The sequence below is a fragment of the Empidonax traillii genome, unplaced genomic scaffold (genome assembly GCF_003031625.1).
Source record: "Empidonax traillii isolate 1590-97213 ecotype Southwest subspecies unplaced genomic scaffold, ASM303162v1 scaffold152:size925058, whole genome shotgun sequence".
In the NCBI taxonomy this organism is placed as follows: Eukaryota; Metazoa; Chordata; class Aves; order Passeriformes; family Tyrannidae; genus Empidonax; species Empidonax traillii.
This window is the reverse complement of record NW_020955345.1, coordinates 318,118-326,645: the sequence shown is the minus strand read 5'-3', so window position 1 is coordinate 326,645 and position 8,528 is coordinate 318,118. Positions and strand designations below refer to the sequence as shown.

The 8,528-nt window shown below is 49.7% G+C and overlaps 1 protein-coding gene across 2 annotated transcripts in view; it reads right to left on the bottom strand.

Annotated features, from left to right (window-relative positions):
* TDRD7 (tudor domain containing 7) overlaps window positions 1-2,225 on the bottom strand; it is a 42,995-nt gene extending 40,770 nt beyond the window's left edge. The window contains exon 1 of one of the 2 annotated variants that reach the window (XM_027884658.1): window positions 2,116-2,225. The gene's annotated coding sequence lies outside the window, so the exon portion shown is untranslated. The remainder of the gene's footprint in view (window positions 1-2,115) is intronic. The other variant, XM_027884659.1, reaches the window with a different exon arrangement.
* Between the last annotated feature and the right edge of the window lie 6,303 nt (window positions 2,226-8,528).

The following is an 8,528-nucleotide window of genomic DNA, read 5'->3' as shown; positions in this document are numbered from 1 at the left end:
TCAAGTCCCAACACTGACCACACTCGTGTGCTTCAAACACCTCATCTTCACCCCCCACCAAATAATGTCTGCAACACCTGCACAGCCACCCCGTTCCCCTCAAGATGCTCCAGCTCAGGGCACAACAGCAGAGTCTCCCACTCCTCAGAACCCCAGGGCTGCCTACGGACCTGCAGCACCACCATTCCACACTCTGCTAAAGGTTGGTCTGCACTGCTCTCTGCACAACACACCAAGGCCAAAAGAAGGAGAAATCCCAACCCTCAGCACATTTCAGGTGCCACCACATACACTTCAGTCGCTCCCTTCCTGCACCTGACTTCGTGAGAGCCCAACTCAGGGGCTGGCCAAGGAAGAACAGCATCGAGTCCTTTCCTTCACCCTTCTTTGAACAGGTTCACTTCAGGCACACACAGCACTTCACTAACCTGACCGTGTCTCTCTGTGTGTACCCTTCTATTTCCACACACGCACACCCACGTACCTGCACCTCCACACACAGCACTGCCTATACATGTGGGCACACATGCATGGTTCCTTAAACCTGCAGTCTCTGCCCTTGCTGCTCCAGTGCACTTCACTGACTGACCGTGGAACAATCTCTGCCACACCTGCCCTCACATCCTCCCCTGCACAGCCACAGGCACAGAGGTGCCACACCCAGGAGGAGGAGCACATGCTGAACTTGCACACCTCCACACGGCAACGGGCAAAAGCTACACTGGGCTCTTGCATCCTTCTCTCATCCTTTTAGAGACTTTGCAGCACGTGAACTGAGCTTCAAAGAGTGAGAAGACGTGGTTGTCACCTGCTGGAAGAAAAACACTCAGGAGGTTCATATCTCCTTTGGACCCACTCAGTGTCATGGAGATGTCATGTGACAGGCAATGTGTAAGTGGTTTTAAGTTGTGACCGTTTACACAAACCAAACACTCAAGCATTGAGATCTACATCAAACAGCGCAGTTCTGTCTACAGTTGTGTTCCAAGTCACATTCGTACAGGAGACACAGAAATTGAGAATCTTTTTAGGGGCATTTACTCTTTCTTTTAAATAATAGACCCAAATTCTTATTTGGTTAACACGGCTATGGAAAGTCCTCTTATTTAAACTACCTGAGTTTAACTTTCTGCTTAGGAAAAATTAACAGTATATTCCCTACAACTGGGCAAAGAGTGACAATGAAGAAAAATTACAATAACCTGGGAAGAGACAGTTTCAAAATTTTATTCACATAAAGACACTCCACTACAAAAAGAAAGGGGGTATGATTATGGGGAAATGACATCATGCCATTATCAGACAGGTTAGTTGTATACCAATACTAAAGAGCTGAATTAGATCAGAAGCAGCAAACAGCATACCATAAACTATATCCTCCTAAACTATATTATGAGGAGTAGTCATGAGGACATTTCATTTACTTAAACAAGGTGGCAGATTCTAGGGTACAAAGGTTAAACTCAATCCAGTCTTAACCTTACACCTGACAACCTTTCTATTCCCACCCCGCAAAAATGCAGAAGACTTGCAAGGCTTTCAAGTTTGTACTCACTACTCCTTGTAATGATGACAACACCGATAAATTAACAGAAGGCTACATAGCTCAGAGTGGTTTCCGAGGCTTTTTAAAAATCCTTTCTGTGGTCAGCTGCTTAAAGATTATGTCATTCAGCAGTTATGACATTTCCCCAGCGGCTCACTGCCTCCGGACAGGAGGGCACTTCATTGGAAACACAGCCCGAGCCGCCTCATCACCATCAAGTCAGTGCACATCGCTCAAACCATCTCTGCCAGCATCTGAACCGAAACTTTTCTCAGTATGCTCAGTAGAGATGAGCAGGCTCCGGTGCAAAGCAGCACCCGCGCTGGGGATCACTAGCCGGGCTAAGTTAAAAAAAGGAAGTGCAGCTAGCTTTCCCACGCATTCCCTAATAGCCACGCTCTTAGTAGACTACAAACACAGGTCTCCTCCGAAGGCACAACGCAGTCACTAACCCGCCGAGGTCGGGACACCTTCTCTGTCACCACGCAGACTGAGGAGGAGCCGCCTCCCGCCGGCAGGCAGCGCCCGTCCCTGCGCGCCGCCTCTCCCCTCACGCCGCCAGGACTTACGCCCGGCGGGGCTCCGCTGCTTCCTTACCACCTCCTGAACCCAGGGGCTTTCAGACACCAGCCAGAGCCTCTTCCCCTCTCGCTGCCGCCGGCGCGGGCCGGGCCGTGGCGGGGGCCGTGGCGGGGGCCGTGCGGAGCCGCCGCCGCTCCTCTGCGCGGGGCCTGTCACTGAGGGACAGCGCAGCCCCTCCCGCCTCCCCCGCCCCGCCGGCCCGGCCCCCGCTCCCGCCCGCCCATGCGCGGCCTGACCGGCCCGGCCCGGCCCGGCCCGCCCGCTGCCCCCGCCCCGCCCGCCCGGCCGGGGCCGCCTGCGGGCTCCGTGTCCTGCCCGCCGGGAGCCGACACGTGTGGCGGCCGGGGCCGCGCACGGCTCGGGGGGTGCGGGCCCTTCTGCCCCGCCCGTGCCCGCTCCCCGCGGGGCCAGTGAGTCCTCAGGCCTGTCACAAGGCCACGCAGCCAAAATCAACTTCTTGAGGGAGAGGCTGAGGAATGAGTGCATCTCTTCTGTAAGAGAACCGTAAAGTCATGGAATGCTAAGGGGTTGGAAAGGACCTTAAAGATTTTTCTAGTCCCAGCCATGTGCAGGGACATCTCCCACTAGACCAGGTTGCTCAAGGCTTTCTCCAAGTGAACGATGCCAGGGTTGGGGCATCCACAGCCTCCCTGGGTAACCTCTTTCAGTATCTCACCACCCTCACAGTACAGAATTTATTCCTAACACCTGGTCTGAGTTTTCCTGTTTTCAGTTTTTACCCAGTACTCCTTGTTCTGTCATCACAGCTCCTGATGAAGAGTGAGTCCCTTTCTGGCTTCCCTGTAGACCCCATCAGATACTGGAAGGTATCCAGATACTCCACACAACCTTCTCTGCTCTGAACAGCCCCAGCTTTCTCAGCCTGCCCTCAGAAGGATGGTGTTCCAGTCCTCTTAGCAACTTTGTGGCCCTCCTCTGGACTTGCTCCAACCATTCCATGTCCTTATGTTGGGGACACCAGAACTGTACACAGTACTCCTGCAGGTCTTAATTAATGCACTTCAATGCCTCAGTTTCCCAGTACAGAAAACTTCACTGAACTTAGTGGCACAACTGGAGCTCTCTATCGACACTGTACAAACCACTGCATTGTTGCATGTTCCATCAAGGAGGCACTGGTGGGTTCCTGTCTGCAGTCCCTCTCAGCAGGGCTGTGGTTGCTCAGCCCGCACTCAGGCTGCTGCCAAGCTCCAGGTGCTGTGCATCTGCATGGGCGCCTTGCTCCATCCATACTTCAAACCCATAGATCCCACGGGTTCTACTTTGAACAGCTGTTCGTCTGTTTCAGACTGCAGCAGCATTCCCCTCTCTGCAATGTCTACTTCTGAGAGCCAGACTGGAGGCAATATCAGGTCAAGCTGCATGACGATGGAGAGCTGCCAAAGCCAAGCCAGAGGCTGGCCCTGCAGAGGGAGTCTGTAAGGGCACATGTCAGGGAAGAGGTGGAGCTGCTGAACTTCACCTGAGGTGTGCCTGCGAGGGGGTCCCAATGATGACTACCACAAGTACTTAGTGACAAAAACCCTCTGTTGTGACCATGACAGCCTCCAGAGACTGGGTCCCATCAGAGTCCAGGATTTCTCACCAGGCTTTTTTAGATAATCCTCACATGGAGGATCAAATGTTTAAAGTTTACTCATTTGAAGCTGTTTGCGTTTATGAGGGTTTTTCATTCAATAGGGTAATAGAACACTCAGTATAAATACACATTAAATTTTGCAGACTATTGCATTTCAAATATGAAGTCACAATATAGTTGTCAATCTCATAACTGGTCTCTAGAATATGTGTATTGTTACAGCACTGACTGTCTCTAACTTTCAGGAGGGACTATGTATGTTGCTGCCAGCTCAAGCCTAGAACTCCCTCTTTAAAGGTCCTTTGTTCATTGTTTTTGACATTTTTGTACTTAATTGTGTTGCCTAAGCACTAAATCTAGTTGTTATATCTAAAACAAGTAAAACAAAGTTATAGGCCAAGAGAAGTTCACACAGAGTAAGCTTCATACCCCCTACCCTGAGGCCTTGTAAACTCAGTACCCATGCCACTTCCCAGAACGCTATCCTGGGCCTTGAAAACCATACTTTTAATGCTATTTTTATAAAAAAAAAAAAAACAAACAAGCTGAGAACCCATGAAGTTAACACACTTGTCCAAAAGACACCGCACTGGGAAGCATATTTCATCCCTCTTCATCCTCTGGGCCTGGTGCAGCAAGCCATATGTACATGGAATCTGAAATTTCAACTGCTGTGAAGTGAGATTCTTCTGTCAGAATGTGTAGCTCTGCTCCTCAGGCTTGCCTCAGAGCTTGTGGTGTTCTCACTGCTCCACCTCTTAGCATAGGTGGAGTCACAGCAGGAAAAGTCCTGTGCTAAGAAAATGGCAGGACTCTGCAGAAACTGTAAACCAATGAGTTAAATACCTGCTATAGTTGCCTGAATTTTTTTAAAAAATTACATATATATGTAGTTAGATTGGAGTCATAAGGTCACAGCATTAAACAGATCTAATGCATACACAAGCTGTATTATTTTAACAGCAAGTATGCTTCCAAAACTGGTTCTGCTTGAAGTCTAAATTTCTTAAAGTCAAAGACAGTTATATAACTATTCTTTAGGCTTATCTGATTCAGCCAGTCTGTCTATTGTCCCCTAAGCCTCAAGGACATGGAGCCTCTCCTTAACTCCCCAGGGTGTGCCTGCCATGCTATATGTGGTGGGGGGCAAAGAGGTCCTTTGTCCTGTGACCTGAACAGTCCCACGATTGTAGTGGGAACTGGGAGCCTCTTTGGGACCCACCAAATACTAGCAACTCTCCTGAAGCTTCCTGTCCTGACTGAACGTGAGGAGATACAGCCTGGATGATCAGACCACTGCTGGGGACATACAGCTTTTTCTTTATGAATCACATTAGACAACTCTTCTGTGGGCTTGCCAGCTTTGCTCAGGCCTCAAGCAGCATGGATGCCTACAACTGCATGAGGCATGCTTGCCTTCTTGACACGCATGGAGGAAGTGCCATGGCCTGGCAGTTGCCACACTGACAGCCACACTTCCAGCACTAGCTCCAAGTGCATCCTAGACTGCTAGACCTAAAGTCCCTGGGCACAAGGCGCTTCCCAGCACTTCATGCAGTGTCACCCATGAGGTCCCTGCAGCAATGGTCTCCTCAACATTTGTGGGGAGGCTCTGATAATGGAGCGTGTTCAGTGTGGCCGTGCATGCAGCTGGAGCCCTGGCAAACCTAGTAGGGTCTCCTCCCCAGAATCCTCCTGACAAAGGAGAGAGCCTGAGCTGCTCTAGCTGCAACCCTACTGTTCCTGGAATGAGATGGAGGCAAAGGAGGGTATGGCTGCTTGCTAAGCTGAGGGCTGCAGCCAAACCTTCTCTGCTTCCAGCAGGAGTAGGCAGTGCTTGTCTGCAGTCCTAAGGTACCCAGGCGAAGGAGGGCAAGCAGCTTTAGGGTTTCACCATGGCAAGAGGTAGATGTGACTCCAGCACTAGGAGCAAGTATGGGATCAAAGCTATAGTACCAGCAAGACAGGAGCAGGCAGAGAAGGAGGTCAGGACACGGGCAAGTCACAAGAAAGTCAAAGAGGCTTTGAAAGCTGTGAGAGAGGCCAGAAAATCTGGACTACAGCAAAAGCATCTAAAGAAATAATGACAAAAACTACTAATCTGGAAGAAACAGTGTCCAAAACAATGCCAGAAGGTGGGAGTGATGGAACACACTGAGGGGCATCAGAGACTTAGGGCACAGGGTCAGGGACAGAAGACATAGAAAGGCCTCTGTGTAGGACAGTGAAAGAGCATACATTGCCTTGTTTCCCCAAGCAGTGAGAGGTCTGTCTTGCATCCCAAAAACTTCTTTTTCATGTCTGTGGATAGGAATTGGCCTGAACTAAGTGTCTACAGGGTGTGACTCAACTATACCCTTACCTGTCTGGTCGGGAATCTCTCTCTCTCTCTCTCTCTTTCTCTCTCTCTCTCTCTCTTATCTTGGTCCTGAAGTCCAAACAAAATTTTAGGGAAAGTTATGTGTTTCTTCAATGTGAATAATTGTTTCCTGTTTCTTCTGGGCATGTCTACACAGTTATAGTAGTGAAGCCCTGGGCATGGAGCATAAGATTAACACTTTCACCATCTGTTCCCATTGCTTTGCTGTAAGATTGAGCATGAGATGGAGAGGCTGCAGCATGCAAACCTGAACAGCTGAGAGACGTTTTAGTAAGTTGCTCCTGGGCATTTCTCAGCTGCTGGTAAGTGAGCCACAGAGGTGGGAAGGCTTGCCTCCATCCTGGACCAAACCAACATGGGTGGAATTGTGAGGAGTGGGTAGGGACAGCTTTGTGAGCTGTCTTGCTCTACTGATTTCTGGGAACGCATCTGTTTGTGCTAGTCCATGGGGTATGCAGCACAGTCTTGCTGCAGACTGAGCGTCACACAACGAGTGAATACAGACAGTTACTTGCCTACAAGCATTTGGTTACACTCAGTATGTTCCTTGGTCCCATGCAGGCAAGCTGAAAAGCAGTGGAAATTTTGGGGAGATCTCACCCTGTTGGGTAATGCCAAGCACTTATTATAAGGGTGGCTTGTATTTACCCAGAATTTTAAAAGTCACTATCTCAGTAAACATGCAAGAGAAAAAAAAAAAAAAAAAAAGAAAATCAATACATGCACAAAGGTTTAAGCAGGACAGACTTTTTCTGGGAAGAAGTCTCTTGTAACTTTATTACTCTATACCTATACACAGACTCTCTACCAACCCTGGGTCTGAGCTCTCCAGCCAGCAAGATGTTTCCTTATCTGCACACCTATCATACAGACACTCCCATGGCTGCCTTCAGCCACAGGGAACAACCAGCGGTTTTCCAACTTGACCTTGAGATTCTTTCCCCTCACACAAAAATCATATCTCTGCCTTGCTTAGGACTACAATATTTTTGCTTTAATGTTTTTTGTTTCTTCTTGTATCATTCAGGTGGCTGATGTGGTCCGTCCAGCCACTCCTACAAGCTGCTGCTGGCCCTCTGCCAGTCTGAGCAGGTGAGTGGGCATGTTCAACCAGGGCACAGTCTCCTGTAGTCTTGCATTTCCGGGACTGTGCAAAGAAATTCCTGACGAAACGAGTTTCACAACACAGACCTCATACATCTTGGTAATCAGATAAACCACCAGGAATTGGTCTGATAGGAAGTTTCTGCTGGGGGAAAGGCACAAAATAGAGCTGTGAGAACAAAAACTTCTCCCAGTCCCCTAAGCCTACCATGGTTGAGGTTCATTGGAGTGCACAGAGCTCCAACTTGGACCTGCAGGGCAGATACCCAAAACTACTACAAGTGGCAGTGCAGGACTAGTTCCCTCACATGCTTTAAGGCTACAACACTCATGAGAACCCTTGATGGTCTTAGAGTAGGACAATGGGCAGGTAGATGTATGGGCAGAGGATCGTGAACGTTTTTTACCATCAAAGCTATAAAACCAAGGTGAGATATGCATTTTTTCAAGATATGACTTCTCCACAAGTGGGTCCAAAGGATACAGAATTCCTATGTCTTTTTGTTCTAGCATGGAACAACCCTGTCTTCTCACTCTTTGAAGCTCAGTTCACGTGCTGCAAAGTCTCTAAAAGGATGAGAGAAGGATGCAAGAGCCCAGTGTAGCTTTTGCCCGTTGCCGTGTGGAGGTGTGCAAGTTCAGCGTGTGCTCCTCCTCCTGGGTGTGGCACCTCTGTGCCCGTGGCTGTGCAGGGGAGGATGTGAGGGCAGGTGTGGCAGAGATTGTTCCACGGTCAGTCGGTGAAGTGCACTGGAGCAGCAAGGGCAGAGACTGCAGGTTTAAGGAACCACGCATGTGTGCCCACATGTATAGGCAGTGCTGTGTGTGGAGGTGCAGGTACGTGGGTGTGCGTGTGTGGAAATAGAAGGGTACACACAGAGAGACACGGTCAGGTTAGTGAAGTGCTGTGTGTGCCTGAAGTGAACCTGTTCAAAGAAGGGCGAAGGAAAGGACTCGATGCTGTTCTTCCTTGGCCAGCCCCTGAGTTGGGCTCTCACGAAGTCAGGTGCAGGAAGGGAGCGACTGAAGTGTATGTGGTGGCACCTGAAATGTGCTGAGGGTTGGGATTTCTCCTTCTTTTGGCCTTGGTGTGTTGTGCAGAGAGCAGTGCAGACCAACCTTTAGCAGAGTGTGGAATGGTGGTGCTGCAGGTCCGTAGGCAGCCCTGGGGTTCTGAGGAGTGGGAGACTCTGCTGTTGTGCCCTGAGCTGGAGCATCTTGAGGGGAACGGGGTGGCTGTGCAGGTGTTGCAGACATTATTTGGTGGGGGGTGAAGATGAGGTGTTTGAAGCACACGAGTGTGGTCAGTGTTGGGA